Raw genomic sequence first — 23,083 nt, 5'->3', positions numbered from 1 at the left:
GACGTCATGAAGAATGAGCAGCCTCGTCAGGTCAGGGTGACAGGGGTCACCTTTCACCACAAAGACAAACCGGGGCACGTTAACGTTAACTCGTGACGCGGGGATTCGCCTTCCTGGCCCGGGACGCGGCCCTGCACCGGAGCCAAGCCCGCCAGCCTACCCGGACATCTCGGAAACTCCAAACCCGAGGTGCAACGCTTCAGGTTCCGGAAAGAGGCGAGCCGGGGCGCCCCGTTAGTCCGCGAAGAACCAACGACCGCGGGCCCCGCCTCCCCCGCCTCCCCCGCCTCCCCCGCCTCCCCCGCCTCCCCCGCCTCCCCCGCCTGCGGATGTCCCGCCTCCCTCACCTCCAGTTACGACCGGCCCCGCCTCCCGTCTGCGGATGCTCCGCCTCCTGATAGGTCCGGGCCCGCCCGCGCAGGCGGATGTCCCGCCTCCTGTTAGGTCCGGCCCCGCCTCCGCCGGCGGAAGTCCCGCCTCCCGTCAGGCCGGCCCCGCCCCCGCCGGAGGAGGCCCCCGCGCCCGCTCGGTTGCCCGCGCCAGAGGTTGGGAGGCTTCCCGTCAGTGAGGCTGAGTCACGACCGGAAGGCGGGAAGAGCTGGTGTCGGTTCCCGGCAGCGAGGGCCTGGTGACGCGGTACGGGCAGCGCGGCGCGGAAGGGAAGCAGAGCGGAGCCGGGCTGTCGCGGGCGGGGAAGAGGGCGCATCCTGACCCGCCGCCCGCAGCCGCTCGCAGGTGCCCGCAGGTGCTCGCAACCGCCCGTGGCTCCGGCGCCGGCCCCCGGCCTGCGGAAGACCAGAACCGCTCGGACCCCCTGTGTGTGCTCCCTGGGACTCTAGGGTAGGACGGCGCCGCGGTTCGCCACAGCTGGGAGGGTCTTGAATTGGCCAATACGCTTTTTTTAGTCATAATAATTAATTTTTGTTTTATTTTGTATCGGATTATGATTTACAACGTCATTTAATCATTTTAACAATGTGAGGAGATAATCACCATCAAAATGCAACAGATGAAGAAATAAAGTTGTGACCCGTACCTGAGATTCCATTCTAGATGCAAACCCAGGTCATTTGTAGATTGTCCACAAGTCCCTTTTTATTTTTTATTTTTAAAGATTTTACTTATTCATGAGAGAGAGAGAGAGGCAGAGACACAGGCAGAGGGAGAAGCAGGCTCCGTGCGGGGAGCCGGATGTGGGACTCGATCCCAGGACCTCAGGGTCACCTGAGCTGAAGGCAGACTCCGAACCACTGAGCCACCCGGGGCCCCACAAATCCCTTTTTAAATTGGATCATCACGGCCCTGCAGGGAGCCTGCTTCTCCCTCTGCCTGTGTCTCCGCCTTCTCTGTTTCTCATGAATAAATAAAATCTTAAAAAAAAAAAAAATAGTTGAGAAAAGGGAGAACACCCAGCCATCCAGGGAATCCAGCCACACTGGGAGTTTGGAGGAGGAGGAAGAGAAGAATGGATTCTGAAGAGACTGAACCATCACCTTCCAAGGAAAGGCGCTGGGACCAGACAACGCCTTCTGTAAACAAGGGAAGGAGAGAATGAGACAAAGCAGCCCGTTGGGCAGGGCCTGAAACTAGAGGAAAAGACTAGACAGCAGCTAGGTCCCAGGGGTCAGCCACAGGCCCTGAGCTTGCCTCCCTCCCTCTGCTCCCATGACCGCTCCTCATGCACCTAGATTCCGCCTTGAGGGTGTTGACCCAGTGTTGTGATTACTGCTGCGCAAGGAGCCACTCCAGGGTCAAGAATCGGGAAAGAATAGAATGGGGACAGTTTCTCTTCGGAAATCTCTGGGACTTCGGCTGGAAGACAGAGCCTTAGAGATGATTTGACAGGCTGGCGCTGGCATTACCTGCAGTCATTCACGGGCTCGGAGGTTATTCTGGCTGTGGGCTGGGATCCACGTGGCCTCTCCATAGGTCTGCTTCCTCACATCAGGGCGGCTGGATTCCAAGGGAGAGCATCCTAAGAGATGGCAGAGGAGAACATCTTTTTTTTTTTTTTTTTTTTTAACTTTGTGTTACTTCCATCTTAGTCACAGACCCACCCAAATTCAAGAGGAGAGAATATAGGGATCCCTGGGTGGCGCAGCGGTTTAGCGCCTGCCTTTGGCCCAGGGCGCGATCCTGGAGACCCGGGATCGAATCCCACGTTGGGCTTCCGGTGCATGGAGCCTGCTTCTCCCTCTGCCTATGTCTCTGCCTCTCTCTCTGTGACTATCATAAATAAATAAAAATTAAAAAAAAAAAAAGAGGAGAGAATATAGATTCCACCCCACATTGGGAGGAATGTCAACATCACATTTAAGAAGAGCATGTGGAAAAAAAAAAAAAAAAAAAGCATGTGGGGGGATCCCTGGGTGGCTCAGCGTTTTAGTGCCGCCTGGAGCTCAGGGTGTGATCCCGGAGACCCGGATCGACTCCCACAGCAGGCTCCTTGCATGGAGCCTGCTTCTCCCTTTGCCTGTGTCTCTGCCTCTGTGTGTGTGTGTGTGTGTGTGTGTGTGTCTCATGAATAAATAAATAAAATCTTTAAAAAAAAAAAAGAATCTCGGGGTCAGCTCGGCTGGTTTTTGTTTTGTTTTGTTTTCTTTTTTAAGCTGGGCAGTTCTGATGGGAGTTTGGCTTGAGCTGTAACAATCAAGATAGCTTTAGGCCTCTCTCCATGGCGGCCTCTGTCTCTGGCAAGGTGACTAGACCTCTTATATGCAACGGACTTCCAGGAGAAATGTTCCAACCAAGGCAGACAGGAGCCACAAATCTGTTAAGGCTTGTACCCCAGAAGCTACATATGAGGGCTTCCATCCCATTCTAACAGGTAATCAGGGCCAACTCTGTTTCAAAGGGAAAGGAAATAGACTCCACCTCTTCAAGGGTGGATGCCCAGCTCACATTGCAAAACAGTTCCTGGGATGGGAGATATTGATGTGGTCTCTTTGGAAATACAATCACCACTACTATGCAAAACAGGAAGGAACTGAGAGATCTTAAATTAGGTAGTTAGATTTTCCCCTGTTTCTCCCCATCTTGTGGGACAGAGGCTTAGGAACAAGGTTGGACCAGTTATAAAATATGCTACCTTCCCCCCACACAGATATATTTGAGGATAAAGAGTAAATTGTGAGCCAGTACATATGTCGAAATATTAGCCTGCACTAGAAAGAGCCTTGGTATTAAGAAATAAAATTGAAGGGACACTTGGGTGGTGGCTCCATCGGTTAAGCGTCTGCCTTCAGCTCAGGTCATGATCCTGGGGTTCTGGAATGGATCCCTGCATTTAGGCTCCCTGCTCCACCAGAAGCCTGCTTCTCTCTCTGCCCCTCCCTCAGCTTGCGCTCTCTCTCTCTCAAATAAATAAAAATCTTTTATTAATAAAAATCTTTTAAAAAAGAAAATTGGAGAACAAATTTGGATCAGGATGGGAAATAAATTTTGGTTTTGCTACTAAAGCTTTTGTACCTGTATCTATCCATCATATCAGCGCTTTCTGTGACTTAACAAACACCTCAACATGGACCAAATGATCAGGTGAGACTGAAGCCTAATTCACTGTTTGTTTCCTTTGCTCTCATCCTGGTTCAATCCACCACCATCCCTCACCTAAGCCACTGCGGACGACTCCAAATGAGTGTCCGTGCATGTACAGTTGTCCTCTTCCAACCCATTCTCCATTTACATATCTTTAAGATACATAGTTAAGCACTCGATCCTAAGAATATACTTTTAATGCAAAAAGAAAAAATTCACATAACTTTCTTGTTCGGGCTTTCGCTGTAATATTTTCAGATCCTTATAGCAGGAAGAAACCTTAGAGACCAACTCTTATTTTAAGAATGAGGAAAGTGAACCTTACAGAAACTAAACAAGCAGCTCAGAGGCACAGCGCTTAGTAATTGGCACAAGATGGAACATGACTCTTTTTACTCATCACATTACCTTTCAAGTAAAGAGGGAAAACACATGATAGTAATAATACCTTATATTTTTATTTTGTTTAAGTTTTATTTAAGTAATCTCTACACCTCACGTGGGGCTTGAACTCATGACCCTGAAATCGAGTGGCACACCCCACCGACGGAGCCAACCAGGTACCCCAATACCTTATACTTTTCTAACCCATATTTATACTTTTCAAAACTCTTTTAAAATCTGATTTTATCTTTACAGCGACCCTGTGACATCAGCAGGGCAGGTGGTTTTATCCTCTACTTGTAAAACTAAGACAGGGAGATACTGAGAGATTCGGTGACTTGTCTGAGCCTCTAGGTTGGTAATAGATTTGGACCTAAAAATACTGGTTTTCATCATACTCTTTCATGGTCTTTAGATTTTTTTCCTTAAAAAAAGTGTTTTGTTTTTAAATGTGCTTATTGTAACCAGTCAACACAGAAATGTATGGTGAAACTTTCTTAAGCAAGAATAACAAAACAAAAAGAGAAATCATAAGGGAAAAGACATATTTAGCTACCTTTAAAAAATTAAGACTAGGGATCCCTGCGTGGCTCAGCAGTTTATCACCTGCCTTCGGCCCGGGGGCATGATTCTGGAGACCCGGGATCGAGTCCCACATTGGCCTGCTTCTCCCTCTGCCTGTGTCTCTGCCTCTCTCTCTCTCTCTCTCTGTTTCTTTCACAAATAAATAAATAAAATTAAAAAAAATTTAAGACTAAAGATAGCATACCATAGAGAAAAAAAAAACTAGAAACACACTCTGAGAAATTTTCCAACACGTATGACTAATAGAGTATCTCTAATACACAGAGTACCTACAAATTGATAAGAAAAAGGAAGAAAATGAAAGAAAAATGAGGAAAGGATATGAATAGGTAATTTGTAAAAAAAGGAACTCCAGGTGGCTAATAAACATGTGAAAAGGTGCTAGTAGCCAAGAGACCAGAAATTAAAAGAATACTGATGTCATTTTTCTTTTTATTTTCCCTGATATATCATTTTTCACTCATCAGACTAATAAAAAGAAACGAGTGATAATATTCAGAAACTTGAAGGATGGAATAAGGCACTTCGTTGTGGGTGGGACTGTAAGTTACTATACTATATTTTTAAAAAAGTAATCTGGCAGTAAATACTCAACATAGACATATTCACTTTTGTCCAGCTACGCCACCCTTAAGAACCTAGCTTACTGAGACAAAATCATAAGTACGTGAGGCCAAATGTAGAAAGATATGTTACAACACTGTAGTAGCAAAAAAGTGGAAATATCATGAATGCCCATCAGCAGGGCAATGACTGAGTTCCAGTATGTCTTCCCGCAGAATATTAGACAGTTATTTCGAAGAATGGGACAAATCTATATATACCTGTCGTTCTATCTTACTGAGCATCTGTGATCCCCTTTGGCTCTTGAGCCTCTGAACCTACTTCCTATGTTTGGAGGACTCCCACCCACTTCCTCCTTAGAAGATACAGTTCCCTCCCACCGTAAAATACTCGATATTCATATTTCTAGTTCCCACTGCAGCTGGAAACTCTGCAGTTTAGATGCTGCGGTCCCGCATCTTGAATTGGGAACAGGTGAGGAGAAGCAGCAGGGAAGACGGGGAGTGATTCCTGATCAGGGTTATCCAGTCTCTAGAGGGGACAGTGACAGTGGCCTGATGAGCAGCGTGCAGTGTCCAGCACCCGGTGCTGACTACGTGACTTGGATGGCCCAGTGCAAAATGAAAATGCAGTGCCCCTTGTTCAAACATTCTTGGGAATTTCAGGATGGAAACCGCAGAGCATCAAACCGAGAGCATGGCCTTCCTAAGTGCAGGGTCACAGGTGACTGCACAGCTCACACGTCCCTGGAGCCAGTGGGGAGAGTATCAGAGTCAGACATGCAAGCCGCACTGGTTGTGCCCAGTGACAGTGGCAGTTCAGGGCACCAATTCTGCAGGATAATCAGGAACAACTTAAAATTGGGGCGCCTGGGTGGCTCAGCCGTGAAGCGGCTGCCTTCAGCGCAGTTCAAGGCTCCCTGCTCAGCAGGGGGCCTGCTTCTCCCTCTCCCTCTGCCCTCCCCCCTGCTTGTGCTCTCTCTCTCCCAAATAAATAAATAAAATCTTTAAAAAATAGAATTACAATATCATTTAGTAATTCACTTCCCGGTATTTATCCAAAGAAAACACAAACACTTATCTCGAAAAGATGTTTGTACTTTCATGTTCACTGCAGTATTATTCACGATAGTCAAGATATGAAAACAACTGAAGTCCCCAGTGATGGATGAGTGGATAAAGAAGATGTGGGGTGTGTGTGTGTGTCTATAATGGGATACTACTCATAGAAAAGAATTAAATCTTGCCATTTGTGACAACAAGGATGGGCCTTGAGAACATTATGGTCAGTGAAATGAGTCAGAGAAAGGCAAATACCATATGACAGCACTTATATGTGGAGTCTAAAAAACTAAGCTCATAGCAGATTGGTGGTTGCCAGAGGCAGAGGTTGGGGGTGGGCAAAAAGGGTTAAGGAGATCAAGGGGACAAACTTTCCATTATAAAATAAGTTCTAGGGATGTGATGTACAGTGTGGTGACTGGACTTAATAATATTGTATCGTCTATTTGAAAGTTCCTAAGAAAGTAGACCTTAAAGGTCCATACAAGAAAAAAATTGGGGGGCACCTGGGTGGCTCAGCGGCTGAGCGCCTGCCTTCAGCTCAGGTCATAATCCTGGGGTCCTGGGATCAAGTCCCACATCAGGCTCCCCACAGGGATCCTGCTTCTCCCTCGCCTATGTCTCTGCCTCTCTCTCTCTCATGAATGAATAAATAAAACCTTAAAAATTTTTTTTTTTCTGTAACTACATATGGGGATGGATTTTAACTAAATATTGTGGTGATCGTTTCACAATAAACAAATACTGAATCATTATGTTGTTCAACTGAAACTAATGTAATGTTATATGTGAACTTAAAATCTAAAATGTCGCTCTTGTCCTTTTCCAACTACTTTAAAAGAGTATATAAATTATTTTCTTTCATTTAGAAAAATGTAAAAGTTGAGAGAGTGAGAAACTTAATAATTTGTGTAAGGCCATAACCAGTTAATTTTGGAGATTAGAATTTAGGTCTTCTGGCCATAATTTCAGGGGTCTTTTTTTTTAAGTTAAAATTTTTTTTTAATTATAGAAGGAAATATTCAGGCCAGGAAATACAGTTTTTATTCTGAGAAGTTATATGCCCAATTAAAAAGTATATTAATCTAGAAGTGGCAGGGGGGTGGATTATATCAGGGAACTGTTTCTGAAACCAAATAATCATTGTTTTAAAGTTGCACCTAGCTGTGCTGCTGTGGACAAATTGTTTGACTTTCCTGGGTTTCAGTTTTCTCCTGTGTAAAATGTACTAATACTATCCTCGTTTTGCTGTGAGCTCGTCTAGCATGATGGTCAAGAAAGAATTCTGGAGACATTTGACGGCTGCAACTTAGTAAGTTTATTTGGGTGGCACCGGGACAGGACCCATGGGCAGAAGGGCTGAGCTGTGGCTGTGAAGCTGGCGGTCACAAGCCTAGTGCTCCCGGGGGAGGGGACGTGCAGGGGGCGTCAGATCCTAAGGGTTTCTTTGAATGTCTACTTGGTGAAACTCCTTTCGCAAGGTTTCTCTGGTGCCTGTCGCTCAGCCTGGTATTAGCCATCAGTGAAACGTGCGGGCAGTGGTGAGGCCCTGGTATATTTTAATGGCTCGAAAAATGATGCAAATGATCAAAGTAGTCTGATCCAGACTTTTTAAGGAAATGACTGACCCTGTGCCTGGTTCCTGACGAGAGGAAAAGGAAGGGGTAAAATTCAGGAGCGCTTCGAGGCCTGAATGATGACTGCGTGATGTGATGTCCGATGCAGAAGGAAGAACCTGGAAGCTCAGAGAGGGGCTCAGGGCAGGGCCGGGGGCTAGAGGCTCTGGCTGCAGGGTCCCGGCCCGGCTCCCTCCCTGGTGGCCCTCAGCCAAGTGCACAGCACGCACGACTTGTTTTTCCTCAATTTTGTGTTGCGGTGAAATACACAGAACGTAAAACTTACCATCTGGGCCCTTGTGACCCGTACAGTCCCGCGGTATTAGTGATGAGGGAGCAGAGGGAGTTGAGGACAAAGTGAGGCTGACTCCCCTCCCCGCAGGTGGGGTGTGTGGGACAATCCCCAGGCACTCCGGGCTGCCCTAAGCGTTTTTAGCCATAACCTGGCTCCAGAAGGAAACGCAGGCACCCTTAAATGTCCCGATCACCTGCAGCCCAGGGGCGGAGACTTGAAGGGGCAGAGGGCCCGTTCCTCTGGGAAGCTCCCGACTGTCCTGATGTTAACGCCTGGCTAGAGGGAAAAGGACCGTAAGGTGACAATAGCAAGGCCTCCAGGGTCCCGTAGGTCTTCTTAGCCACATGAAAATCCCTTTGAAGCCTCCCCCTTCCTTTCCTCCCCCAACTCCCCAGAACGTCACCAGCCGTCACCAGGCGGCAGCTCTCTGTGCCCGTGGGACCTGTCCCCTGTCCCCAGGCTTTCATAAAACCACCACCACTGAGCACAAAAGACGTCTCTGGGGTCGTCTGCTCAGGACACCACACCTCACCTATATTCCAAAAGGACATCATTAACTACGTCCATACAATTGAATAACCGTCACACAGAGGGGGGCGGGCAGGGGGAGCGGGAACCCTAAGGAGGCTCCGCGCCCAGCCTGGGCCCCACACGGGGCTTGATCTCATGCCCCTGAGATCCCAGCCTGAGCCACCATCAAGAGTCGGATATCTAACTGCCACCCAGGCGCCCCCGCCACCAGCCTTCTGCTTCCCGCTCAGGATTTTGACTGAGCACTCACCGATGCCATCATTCCCGGCCTGTTTCACCAGGTGGCCTGTCCTCAGGGCTCACCCACGTTGCGACAAACACCAAACACCCGCCTTTTTAAGGCTGAGTAACACTCCACTGTATAAGGTTCAGAAGACTTTTTGTTATATTAAAAAGTACGATCTGAAAAAAAATCGTGATCTGGGGGCGGCCCCCTGCGAGGCGTCTTTCCACCCGCTTCCTCCATCAGGGTGCTCCCCGCTGATGGGCTCCGAGAGAATATGTTGCATTTTGCACCCGGGAAGGGCTACCACAGCTAGTGAGCCCAGGGTCTTCCCTACAGAATTGTCTGGAAATTCATCTTTTATTTATTGTTGAAATTCACCTTTTAAAGAGAAGTGAAGGCAGGACAAAGAAAGGTGTGGGGGGATCCCTGGGTGGCTCAGCGGTTGAGTGCCTGCCTTTGGCCCAGGGCATGATCCTGGAGTCCAGGGATCAAGTCCCATGTGCATGGAGCCTGCTTCTCTCTCTCCCTGTGTCTCTCATGAATAAATAAATACAATCTTTAAAAAAAAAGAAAGGTGTGGGGATGGGTGGAACTAATTATTCCAGGGTGCAGCTGCCTGGACGCATTCTGCAGCTAGCTAGGGCCAAAGAGTGAATTCAGGAGTTAGATGTTACAGGACCAGAAAACGAACTTAGGAAACCTGCCTGTTTTTAGTGTTTATTTCTTTTGGATTCCTATTGAAAACTGGAAAGAGGATTGGAGATGCACGCTGAGGCGGCCGCTCCCAAGCTTCTCACCCAAGGGCGAGGCCAGAGTGACGGGGTGGGGAAGGAGCCTTCCACCCTTAGAGACCCGACTCCAGAGGGGGGAGTTGGCTGCTGAGTAAGTTCCCAGGAGGTGAGGTCAGAGGAGACCTGAGAGTGGCCAGGACGCGGGGATCCGCCCATCGTTGCCCCCAGGGGCCACTTTCACAGTGGCCGAGGCCCGGCCCTCCCCACCAGGGGCCCAAGCGGCCGTGCCAGGGCCTTTCCCCGGCCCAGGCTCTGGGAAGACCAGGCTTTCGCGCATCTGATCACAGCATCTAACCCGACGTCAGCGCGGCTGCGGGCTCCCGGCCAGCACACCTCACCAGGTTCCCCAGAACCCCTATCGTCCCCTGCACTCCTCCCCAGGGCTTCTCCCCAGGTGACGTCAGCGTGTTAATCACCTCCTTCAGCCGCAGGCGGCGGGCACCCTCCACCCACAGGAAGCCCAAGTTCCTCCCCTAAGTCTTCCAGGCTCGGCGCCTCCCGGGTTTCCCGTCCCTCTTCCTCCCCAACTTCTAGAACCTGACCCTGACCCTTTGCTCTCCCATTGCTCAGAATCTTCCATCCCACCCTCTGCTGGGGACCCCACTCCCTACGTAGTCTAAGGCGGGAGGCGGGAGGCGGGAGACCCCGCGCGGCGCAGGGCGTCGGGGCCGCAGAGCCAGCCTCCGCCAGGGGGCGACCTCGTCTCGCGAAAGGCGAGGGCCCTAAGCTCGAGAGCAAGCCGAGGCGCTAACTCCGTTATGTAGCTTCTGCCTTGTAGCCAACTCGCTCTCGCTCTCTCTTTTTTAAAAAAGATTTTACTTATTCAGGAGAGACACAGAGAGAGGCAGAGACCGAGGCAGAGGGAGAAGCAGGCTCCACACGGGGAGCCCGATGCGGGACTCGATCCTGGGACCCCGGGGTCACGCCCTGAGCCCAAGGCAGAGGCTCCACCGCTGAGCCAGCCGGGTGTCCTAAGTCTCCTTTTTTAGATAAACGAGAGCATACTTTTCATAGTCTACACCTCACTTTATTCACTTGAAAGTTTTCTCTTGATTTTGAAAGTTATTATTATTTTTTAAGGATTTTATTTATTTATTCATGAGAGACACAGAGTGGCAGAGGGAGAAGCAGGCTCCATGCAGGGAGCCCTATGCGGGGCTCCATTCCCGGTCTCCAGGATCATGCCCCGGGGCTGAAGGCAGGCGTCAAACCGCTGAACCACTCAGGGATCCCATGAAAGTTATTTCTTTTTTTTTTTTAATTTTTATTTATTTATGATAGTCACAGAGAGAGACAGAGAGAGAGAGAGAGAGAGAGAGAGAGAGAGGCAGAGACATAGGCAGAGGGAGAAGCAGGCTCCATGCACCGGGAGCCCGACGTGGGATTCGATCCCGGGTCTCCAGGATCGCGCCCTGGGCCAAAGGCAGGCGCCAAACCAATGCGCCACCCAGGGATCCCGAAAGTTATTTCTTGATGATCATTCCATAGTAGCATATTCCTCATTGCCTTTTTTTTTTTTTTTTTTTTTGGAAGTCGGCTCTATGCCAAGGTGGGGCTTGAACTCAAAACCCTGAGATTGAGAGTCTCATGCTCTCCCGACTGAGCCAGCCAGGCACCCCCTCACTGCTTTCTACAGTTGCATAATACTCCCTTGTGTGGAGGTACCATAGTCTTATTGACAGAAGTTTAGGTTGTTTCCAGCTATTACCGTGCTACATTTAGTAACATTCATTCCTTTGTGTCTGTCTGTGTGTGTGTGTGTATATGTGTGTGTACACACATATATCTATTTTATATATATATATATATATATATATATATATATATATATATATATATAATTTTTTTGGAGTATCTTTGGGATAGATTTCTAGAAGTGGAATTGATGTGAGAAGCAAAGACGAAAGAGAATTTTTCTTACTGGGCGCCTGGGTGGCTTAGTGGTTGAGTGTCTGCCTCCAGCTCAGGTCGTGACCCTGGGGTGCTGGTATGGACTCCCGCATCCGGCTCCTTGCATGGAGCCTGCTTCTCCCTCTGCCTGTGTCTCTGCCTCTCTCTCTGTCTGTATCTCTCATGAATAAATAAATACAATCTTTAAAAAAAAAAAGAAAAGAACATTTTTGTTACTACTTACAACCCTTTGACAAGTCCTTGAAACAGGCAGTATGACCTGCTGGGGACTCAATTGTCTCCAAGTTAATACTTTGCTAAAGGCAAAATGTAATCTTAGCTTAACATTATCTCTCCCACCCCCCAAGATTTTGTAAGTCTTCTTTAAACATACAAAAATTCCTTTGGAAACTTCCTTTATCTCCACCTTCCGAGACATATGTTGGCGATCATCCCCCAAGCATATGACCCACTGATAGACATCTGCAGGGTCTCCTGACTAGTGTTTTATTAGACGGTAATAAATTGCCTTCTCCTAACAACAGCTAACTCCCTTGGGATCCTGGAAATCTTGCTTCCAAAATTCCTTAGAGACTTTCATTATCCCTAAGCCCCTCCCCACTCGCAATATAGTCGGGTCACTCCTCTGGACCCTGGTGCAGCTCTTTCTGCCCCGTAGGTCCTATCCCCTTGCTTTAATGAAACCACTATTTTGCCAGGCGCCTGGGTGACTCAGTCAGTTAAGCATCTGCCTTTGGCTCCGGTCATGATCCCAGGTCCTGGGATCTGGCCCCTAGTTGGGCTTCCTGCTCCCTTCTTCTTCTCCCCCTGCCCTTCCTCCCACTTCATGAACTCTCTGTCTCTCAAATAAATAAAATCTTAAAATAAAAAAAAATTTTAAACCACCATTTTGGACTGATGTCTCAAGAATTCTTTCTTGGCCATTGGCTCCAAACCCCAACCATTTCCTACAACAGAATTGCTTAATAAAAAGGTAATAAAATGGTATTGCTGGTTGGGCCAGCTGGATATTGCCAAATCCCTGTGGTAGAAGTTGTACTCGTTGCATTTCCACACTCAGCATATCAGAGTGCCTGCTTCCTCACAGCCAGGCCAACAGAGTGTGCTATCAACAGTTTAGATGTACGCCAATCTCAAGGGTGAGATACATATCTTCATGTCATTTTATTTTATTTTATTTTAAAGATTTTATTTATTTATCCATATAGACACAGAGAGAGAGAGGCAGAGACACAGGCAGAGGGAGAAGCAGGCTCCATGCAGAGAGCCTGACGTGGGACTCGATCCAGGGACTCCAGGATCACGCCCTGGGCTGCAGGCAGCGCTAAACCACTGCGCCACCGGGGCTGCCCCTTCATGTCATTTTAATGTGCATTTTTTTAAAGTTATGAACAATGTTGTACATTTTCATATCGTTAACAGCAATTTATTTCTTTTCCTGAGATATGCCTGATGATAACGCTAGCCCAGTTTCTTTTTTTTTTTAAGATATGCTATTTTTTTAAAGATTTTATTTATTCATTCATAAGAGACACAGAGAGAGACAGAGACACAGGCAGAGGGAGAAGCAGGCTCCATGCAGGGAGCCCGATGTGGGACTCGATCCCAGACCCCAGGATCACATCCTGAGCTGAAGGCAGAGGCTAAACCACTGAGTCACCCAGGTGGCTCATAGCCCAGTTTTCTATAAGGTTTATTAGGTTGTTTTCTTCTGTATTTTTATTTTTTAAAGATTTTATTTATTTATTCATGAGAGAGACACAGGCAGAGGGAGAAGCAGGCTTCCCCCCCCCCCAACCGCCCCGCCGCAAGGAGCTGGATGTGGGGCTCCATCCTGGGACTCTAGGATCATGCCCTGGGCTGAAGGCGGCGCTAAACCACTGAGCCACCAGGGCTGCCCTAAATTGGAGTTTTCTACAAAATTATTCATTTAATGTAATTTTTCAAATATATTTACATGGAATATCTTTAAAATTTCCTCTTCTGGAACACCTGGATGGCTCAACGGTTGAGCATCTGCCTTTGGCCTAGGGCGTGATCCTGGAGTCCTGGGATGGAGCCCCACATCGGGCTTTCTGCGTGGAGCCTGCTTCTCCCTCTGCTTTGTCTGTCCCTCTCTATCTGTGTCACTCATGAATAGATAAATAAAATCTTTAAATTTTTAAAAAAAATTTCCTCTTCTGTGTCTCTTCACTTCTAATTTCATGTATTTGTGCCATTTCCCTTTTTCTCGAGTAGTTTAGCAATAAGTTAATTTTATTTTTCAAAGAAATGGGTTTGGAATTTATTAGTGTTACTTTTTTTCCCCCCTCCCAAAAAATACTTTTATTAAAAGAAAAAAAAAGTCATTACAAACAACCAAAAAACAAAAACAAAACCCACCACAAAACCTGCCTTTCTTTTAAATAACTCGGCATAGAGCGGTTTGGTTTCCACCCTATTGCACGTGGTCCAGACTGGTTATGAATCAGGAGACTGCTGGGACTGGGATCTTGCCAAAGACGCGGGGGCTCGACCTTAGACCTTTGGGGGATGGAGGGGAGGAGGCCAGCCCCTCCTGCCCCCTTGAGGTGCAAGAGGCAAAGTCTGAGTCCCCATAGCAACCAGGCTGCATATCCCAGTCATCATCTGATATTACTGTTATTTTTGTTGCTGTTTTCAAACCCATTGATCTCTGCCTTTCTTTTTACTCATTCCTTCCCTCCGTGGTCACTGGCTTAACCTTTTTTTCCTAGTTTCTTGAGTTGTAATATTTATTCATTTTTACTTTAATTCATATAGATATTTAATATCGTAAATATTTCTCTGATAGCTGTTTTAACTTTTCTCATAGATTCCAGTTTTCATTATTACTATTTTCAAAAAATTCTACAATTTGTGTTGCATTTCTCCTTTGAGCCAGGAGTGGTTTAACAGCATGTTTTTACATTTCCTGTTAGAAGAGCCCTTTCGGTTTGTTGTTGTTAATACCCAGTTATATTACATTGTGGCCAGAGAATACTATTCATTTTATTATTTTTTTTCCCCTTGGAATATACTGAGACTTTTTTTGAGGCCTAAAATGTGAATGTGCTATGTTCTTGTGATTTTGTGAATGCTTTAAAATGCATTTGGAAAAAAAAAAGCATATTCAGAGTTTAATACACACTAAATTCATCTTATTTATTATGTCGTTTAGGTTTGCTATATACCCTGATTTCTTTTTTTTTAAAGATTTATTTATTTATTTATGACAGACATAGAGAGAGAGGGAGAGGCAGAGACACAGGATGAGGGAGAAGCAGGCTCCATGCCGGGAGCCCGACGTGGGACTTGATCCCTGGACTCCAGGATTGCGCCCTAGGCCAAAGGCAAGTGCTAAACCACTGAGCCACCCAGGGATCCCTATACCCTGATTTCATGTTCACTTCATCTTTCTAGATCTGAGGAATCTGTTACAGTCTCCAGTTACTGGTGTGCTTCTATTTCTCCTCGAATTAGATTTAATTTTCTCTTCTTTCTTAAAATTGCAGCAAAAGTTTTTCTCTTAAAAACTTTTGGTCAGAATTATCCTTTCTTAGATCATTAAAATTGCAATCCCTGCTTCAGTTAAAAGCAACAACAACAAAAAGACTCTCTGGTACATTTTTATTTCAGTCATTTATTTTTAGCTTTCCCGATTCTTCTCATTTCAGATGTGTTTCATCTACACAGCACACTGCTGGGTTTTGCTTTGTCAGTCGATGTGAAAGCCATTAACAGGCGTAGTAAGAGTCCTTAAGATATTTATTGATGGAATCAATGTTTGACCTCAGATCTGCCTGTTTCGTGTTATATTTTTATTTTATTGTTTTAAAGATTTTATTTATTCATGAGAGACAGAGGCAGAGACACAGGCAGAGGGAGAAGCAGGCTCCATGCAGGGAGCCCGACGTGGGACTCCATCCCGGGACTCCAGGATCACACCCTGGGCTGAAGGAGGCGCTAAACCGCTGAGCCACCCAGGATGCCCTATTTTTTAAAAGATTTTGTTTATTTATTTGAAAGCGAGAGAGAACCCAAGCAAGGGGGGAGCTGCAGAGGCAGAGGGAGAAGCCCCTGACAAGGGGCTCAATCCCAGGATCTGGGGACCATGACCTGAGCCAAAGGCAGATGCTTAACTGACTGAGCCACCCAGGCGCCTCCTGTTATATTTTTATATATTAAGGTCTTTCACCATGTGATCTATTTCATTTGTTTCCTCCTCTCCCCTCCCCCCCTTTTTAACATACCCTCTGGCACTTAGGAAGAGTTTGTATTTTTGGTTAGTGGTTACTGTCAGGTTTAATCGGATCGGTAGTGAAATGGAATAGAGAGGCCAGGCAGAAGTAGGTCGAAACAGGCTTTTAGTGGGACGCCTCTCGGGCGCAGTTCCGCGGCCCCCAGGGGAGGGAGAGAGCGAGAAGCCACGGGCCGGGCAAGTCGCACCCAGGCAAACCGCAGGGTCTGTGAAGAGTTTTCAGCGGGAAGATGGGGGCAGGGCGGCATTCTGATTAGGGCAAGGGTTACAGGTCTTGTAAGCCAAGTTAGGGTAGGGCAGCAAGGCAGCGTAGGCGGGAAGATGTTGGGGCGGCAAGGCAGCGTTATTGGGAGGTTGCTGGCCTGGGGTCGGCCGTTTTGAGGTCCCCAGTCCCACCAGCCCAACAGTTACCTTTATCCTAGGACTTTTATACAATACATAAGTTCTCTTTTACTATTGTATGTGTGAGCATGTGAGAAGATAGATAATATGTATACTGGTCTCTGCCCCTCCCATCCCTGTTCCTGGCAGAGATCCTAAAACCCTTGTAATTTCTTAGTGAGAAGAACACCAGGAGTGCCTTTTGCTCTGATCTTTGGTCGCTGGCCCTAGTTCCAGACACAGGGCTCCTAAATCCTTTGGAATTTCCCAGGTAATAGGAGTGTCTTTTGTTCTGAGGCAACTCTAGGTGGGCTCCTGGATGGGGTCTGGTCACCTGATTAGAGGACTGGAATTTCCAGCCCTACCCCACCCCCCACCCCGTTCTCTGGAGAGGAGGGGCTGGAAATGGAGTTAATGATTGATCACGCCTCTGTTGTATTTGGGATGCCTGTATCCTTCATCTTATCCTTTTATAATAAACTGGGAAACTGAAAGTAAACTCAAACTCCTCCTTGAGTTTGATTAATTGGCTTGAGTGGCTCACAGAACTCAGGAGGGAATCATAAGAACCTCTCACTTACAGGTAGCAGTCTGAAGCACAGGTCACAATCTGGACTTAGCAATTGACACTGGAACTGGGGGTGGTTGACGGGGGACAGCCTTGTGGGAATGAGCCCTTCGCCTCAGGGACCTGACACGATCATCTCTAGGTGGACTGTGTCAGAAATGAGCTAAATTGTTGGACGCCCAGGTGGAATCACACAACTGCTTGGTGTGGAACCCACACACACATCTGGTGTCGGCAGTGCTGTGAATGTGGTAGCAGTGTGTTTGCAAAACTCCTAATATGGAGAAACAGCAGACCAATCTAGGAATCTCTCTCTCTCTTTTTAAAATATTTTATTTATTTATTCATGAGAGACACACACACACACACAGAGAGGCAGACACAGGCAGAGGGAGAAGCAGGCTCCATGCAGGGAGCCCGATGTGGGACTGGATCTTGGGACTCCAGGATCACACCCTGGGCAGAAGGCAGCCGCTCAACCACTGAGCCACCCAGGCGTCCCTCTCTTTTTTTTTTTTAATGTCTTGCTGAATACTTTTTATAACCTTTAAAGTGGGCTCTATGTTCAACTTGGGGCTTGAACTCACAACCCCAGGACAAGAGTCACATGGTCTAGCAGCCAGGCACCCCAATCTAGGAGTCTCTTAATCCTCCTCTTCTTGCTCTCCTCCCGAGCAAATCCCTTCTAGTCTTAGTTAACATCTGTACCTGACAATGAAGTCTTAGTCTACTCACATACTCTCCCTGAACTCTCCTCACCGCTGTACTAGATTTCAGGGTTGCCAAGAAACCTGGGAACATAAAAGAATACATATTAATGGTTTCTGGAGATTCTATTTCAATACACGATAAAATAATAGTATCGTTTTTCAGACTTTATGGCCACCCTCCATGTTGTCCAAGCACCCAGGTATCATGTTACAGTTTCCATGACAGCCCTCGTTTATTCTTAGTTATGCAAATAAATATAAATTTAATTATCACCACTAGTGAGATACTGAAGTCTCTCTAGTCATTTTGGTTGTATACAACTCATTCTAGGTTCTGCAGGAAGGGTTCTGATCTAGAATATTCTTCTTTTAAGCTGTGTGTGTGGGAGATATAATAGCAGTTCCCAATAGAGGGGAAGAAAATAGAATCAGAAATTCACAATAAAAAAAAAAAGGAAATTCGTAATCTCTAGAGAAGTTTTGAAGTAGTTTCTGTACTTGCAGCCATCCATCTCTTTCCTGCTTGCTGGGTACAGAACTGTACTGTGTGTAGAACTCTAAGGGAATATACAGAAGCCACGGAACAGGGATTGTTCAGAGTTGGGCTAGTAACTTGGTCAGAAGTACATGTTGCTGACTTTTGGCTGTTACAAATTAGAAAGCACCAAATAATGTGGTTTTTTTAACAATGCAAATTTTGAGGGAGAAGTTGTTCTAGAACCCTTTATTTATTTATTTATTTTATTTTATTTATTTATGACAGATACAGAGAGAGAGAGAGGCAGAGACACAACACAGGCAGAGGGAGAAGCAGGCTCCATGCACCGGGAGCCCGATGTGGGATTCGATCCCGGGTCTCCAGGATCACGCCCTGGGCCAAAGGCAGGCGCCAAACCGCTGCGCCACCCAGGGATCCCTAGAACCCTTTAATATCTGGGAAGGAGTATGGGCTGAAAGCAAACAACTTAGAGATCTAATTGACTCTATCAAGACTCCGAAACTTGCCAGAGAATTTGACACGTGGCTGGCGGGGTTGTAACCTCTTTGGACGACAACTGGGAAATGTCTATGAAAATGCAGCACCTGGGCAGCCCGCGTGGCTCAGCGGTTTAGCACCACCTTCAGCCCAGTGCATGATCCTGGGGATTGAATCCCACTTCAGGCTCCCTGTGTGGAGCCTGCTTCTCCCTCTGCCTGTGTCTCTGCCTCTCTCTCTCTCTCTCCCTGTGTCTCTCATGAATAAATAAATAAAATCTAAAAAAAAAAAAAAAATGCAGCATCCTTTGGGTGCCTGGCTGGCTCAGAGGATGGAGTGCACAACTCTAGACTTCAGGGTTGTAAGTTCAACCCCCATGTTGGGTGTAGAGGTAACTTAAAAATGTAATACCCTTTGTATAATTTTATTTCTACAAATTTATCCCACAAGTATGCTCACAAAGATGCAAAACAACACATGTACAAAGTTATTCATCTCTGCATGGTTTCAACAACTAAATGTTCAACAACAGGATACTGATTAAAGTGTAACACACTAAAAAACAAAACAAAACAAAAAAGTCTAACATATCATCTGCATAATACTACCCAGCTATAAGAAGGCTTTTTACTCACTAATATGTAATGCTATTCAATATATATGTGTGTGTGTGTGTGTGTGTGTATATATATATATATATATTTTTTTTTTTTTAAGATTTTAAGTAATCTCTACACACAATGTGGAGCTCAAACTTACAGCCCTGAAATTCAGAGTCACATGCTCTGACCAAGCCAGTCAGGTGCTCCCAAAATATATCTCTTAATCTTAATGTAAGTAGCATGGTATGTTATAATTTGTGTAAAAGGTAACAGGGATGAATAAAATATATGTTTCTATTTATTATTTCTATTTCTTGTATAGGCATACAACCTTTGAAAAAATACACAAAAACTGGTAACTGGTTGTTGGAAAGTTATTACTTTTTTTTTTTTTTTTTAAAGATCCACTGGTTCAAAGCAAAAGCAGGAAATCTTTATCTTCTATGGTCTTTCTCCACTCAAACTGACCAATATTCTTTTCCTCCTTCTCATTCTCTATGACATTAGTAAGACTGACTAGTTTGCAAAAAAAAGTACAAGCCCAACTTAGATATCCAAGGGTGATGGTTGCCAGCTAGGAAACAAATCATGCTGGCTGGCTTGCAGAGAATAAAACACTCCAGTGAAAAACAGATGGAAAAAAAAAAATGTCTATTCCTGACCACATTCTACCTTCCACATTGTAGGAACCTGTAAGGCCCAAACTATACTTACTTTTGGGATCTGTTATAAATCTCCTATATCTTTATAATAAATTCCCCCTTTTCTGTTTAAGATAACCTGAGTAAGTACCCCTTTTTACTGGGTGGTCTTGAGTGATGCCAAAAGTACTGAGCACTCACTATGCCTCGGTATCCTCTGGGGCATGTCACAAATGTTTAAGGCTCACAGACAACTAAGACTATCCCCATTTCACACCCTAAGGGAATTGAGACGAGAGACATTAAGTCACTTGTCCAAGGTCACACATTTCAGCAGAGCTAGAATTTAAACCAGGCAGTCTGACTCCTAAGTTCATGCAGGTGGTTGCCCTCGATGAGGTACAATTTATACACTACCTATAGGTAACAAAGTACACTTGTAATTCAATGCAGATGATCATAATCCAAAAACAAGATTTCCTGAGGTCTAATTTCAGGCATCAGAGAACTGAAGCCAAAGATGAGAATATCTTGAGGCATGTTTTGTGAATGGGACCTTTATGAGGCTTTCCAACTTTGAAAAGGTTGAATCTGGTCTAATGAAAGACCATCATCACCATCATCACTGGTGCCTGAAGGCAACCAATCTAAAGAAAGACTAAACTTGAATACAGTTTTATTAGAAGCTTGAAATCGTCTGTTATTATGATCTACAATTTCCTAGTGTTTATGAAATTCTAACTAAAGAATTCACACAGGACCAAGCCAGGATTGGATTTTAAAGAGACAACCTAAAATAAGCACCTCTCTCCCAAGAACAATGGGTTAGAGGATCCAGAAACAGATCCAAATAAATTTTTTTTAAAGATTTTTACTTATTTATTCATGAGACATAGAGAGAAAGAGAGGCAGAGACACAGGCAGAGGGAGAAGCAGGCTCCATGCAGGGAGCCTGACGTGGGATTCGATCCCGGGACTCCAGGATCAGGCCCTGGGCTGAAGGCTGCACTAAACCACTGAACCACCCAGGGATCCCGCAGATCCAGATAAACTAAGGAATAATTACATTGAAGGTGGCATTTCAAGTCAGAGGGGAGTAGATGGTTTATTCCATGAATGATGCTCAGACAACTAGTTAGGCATCTGGAGCCTGATCTCAGTCTAGTCACCAAAATAAATTCTAGGGGGAACAAAAATTTAAATATAAAAACAAACTGCATGCATTATTATTATTATTTTTTTTAAACTTGTGTTTTTTCTTTTTTTTAAGATTTTATTTATTGATTGATGAGAGACACAGGCAGAGGGAGAAGCAGGCTCCATGCAGGGAGCCCGACGTGGGACTCGATCCCGGGTCTCCAGGATCACGCCCCTGGCTGAAGGTGGCCCTAAACCTCTGAGCCACCGGGGCTGCCCATGAATTATTTTTTTAAACATTGGAATTTACAAAAAGCCATTCAGGGACACCTGGGTGGCTCAGCGATTGGGCGTCTGTCTTTGGCTCAGGTCATGATCCCGGGATCCTGGGATCAAGTCCTGCATCAGGCTCTCTGCATAGAGCCGGTTTCTCGCCCTGCCTGTGTGTCTGCCTCTCTCATTGTGTCTCTCATGAATAAATAAATAAATAAATTTTATCTAAATAAAATCTTAAAACAAAAACAAAACCCAAAAAGCCATTCAAAGGATAAGATCCTGAAGCAAAGAAAGAAAGAGCAATAAATTTGACTACATAAATATTAAAGACATGTCCATGGTGGAAGAAAAAAAAAAAAAGGCCACAAACAAACAAAAAAATTAAATGACAGATACACTGGCAGGAAATGTTTGCAACATGTTTGACAAAAGTACTAATTTCCAAAAAAAAAAAAAAAAAAAAAAAGTACTAATTTCCTGAATATACAAAGAGTTCAATGAACAGATTAGCAAAAACAATCAACAGCCCAAAAGCAAATGGCAATAGACAGAGAAGGTTATTTTTAGGGGAAAAAAAAAAAAGAAATAAAAAAGCTCATAAACATATGCAAAATAATAAAAAACCCACAGAACTTAAAAAATGCACGTTTATTTTTTTATTTTTATTTTTTTAAAGATTTTATTTATTTATTTATGAGAGACAGAGAGAGACAGAGACAGAGACAGAAGCAGAGGGAGAAGCAGGCTCCATGCACGGAGCCTGATGTGGGACTCGATCCCAGGACTCTAGGATCATGCCCTGAGCCAAAGGTAGATGCTCAACCACTGAGCCACCCAGGCGTCCCCAAGAAATGCAAGTTTAAAACAATGCTACACCATATTTTACCTCCAACATAACAGACAATATAGTGTAATGCTTAAAACCGAAGGCTCTAGAGTCAGAATACTTAGGATTAAATCCTCACTCTACTCCTGTGTATGTTCTAAAGTTTCCTTGCCTAGAGTGGTCATGAGAGCCAAATGAGAAAATGTAATAAAAACCAATTAGAACCGTGGCTGGCATATAGTAACTATGTTCATTCTTATTCAGATTGACAGAAATAGTAAAAACAGGAGTAGTGGTGGAAACAGAATAGAGGACCAGGCCTTCTCATATACTGTCAGAAGATGTATAGCCTGGCACAGTGTCTTTGGCAACTTGACACTGTCTACTTGCATTCTAAATTCCCTTTTAGAAATGTATCCTATCGATCACATATGTTCCTAAAATTATATACATATCAGGCAGCCTGGGTGGCTCAGCGGTTTAGTGCCACCTTCAGCCCAGGGCGTGATCCTGGGGACCCGGGATTGAGTTCCATGTTGGGCTCCCTGTATGGAGCCTGCTTCTCCCTCTGCCTGTGCTCTGCCTCTCTCTGTCTTTCATGAATAAATCAATAAAATCTTTAAAAAAATTATATATCTATATCTATTAATAAAGATATACATGCATATATAGTTTTTCACTGCAAGAATGTCTGTAACAGAGGTGCCTGGGTGGCTCAGTCCATTAAGTGTCCTACTCAATTTTGGCTTAGGTCATGATCTCAGTTTCAGGAGATCAAGCCCAGTGATGAGCTCCCCACTCAGCAGAATCTGTCTCCCCTCTCTCTTGTTCTGCCTTCCCCCACCGCAGCTCATGCACACACTCTCTCTCAGATAAATAAATCTTAAAAATAAAGAGAGAGAGAATGTCTATAACAGCAAAAGACTGGAGATACCCTAAATGGCCATCCAAATGGCCATTATTTATAATACAAATAAATACACGATAGTGCATCCTAAAATGGAAATGGAATAATATACTACCATGAAAAAATTTCCCAAGACAGTCAAAAAAGCAGTCATAAAACAATGTGGATATCCTGCCAGTGTTAGTGTTAGAATGCATGGAATACTTCTGGAAAGCGACATAAGAACATAGTAAAAGTAGTTACTATAGGAACAGCAATTAGCAATCGCCCCTGAGGGGCAAGACTGGGAGCTGAAGTCAG

General features: G+C 45.3%; 1 long non-coding RNA gene across 1 annotated transcript; it reads right to left on the bottom strand.

The window, feature by feature from the left end:
- Positions 1–919: 919 nt before the first annotated feature.
- Positions 920–17,784, bottom strand: LOC144307429 (uncharacterized). Its single transcript, XR_013374307.1, has 3 exons — positions 17,444–17,784; positions 1,863–1,975; positions 920–1,529 (listed from the first exon to the last, which is right to left on the bottom strand). It is a non-coding gene; the product is annotated as an uncharacterized LOC144307429 (long non-coding RNA).
- Positions 17,785–23,083: the final 5,299 nt, after the last annotated feature.

This window comes from Canis aureus, chromosome 38, assembly GCF_053574225.1.
Source record: "Canis aureus isolate CA01 chromosome 38, VMU_Caureus_v.1.0, whole genome shotgun sequence".
NCBI lineage: Eukaryota > Metazoa > Chordata > Mammalia > Carnivora > Canidae > Canis > Canis aureus.
The sequence above is the reverse complement of the archived record's forward strand: the minus strand, read 5'-3'. Positions and strand labels throughout refer to the sequence as shown.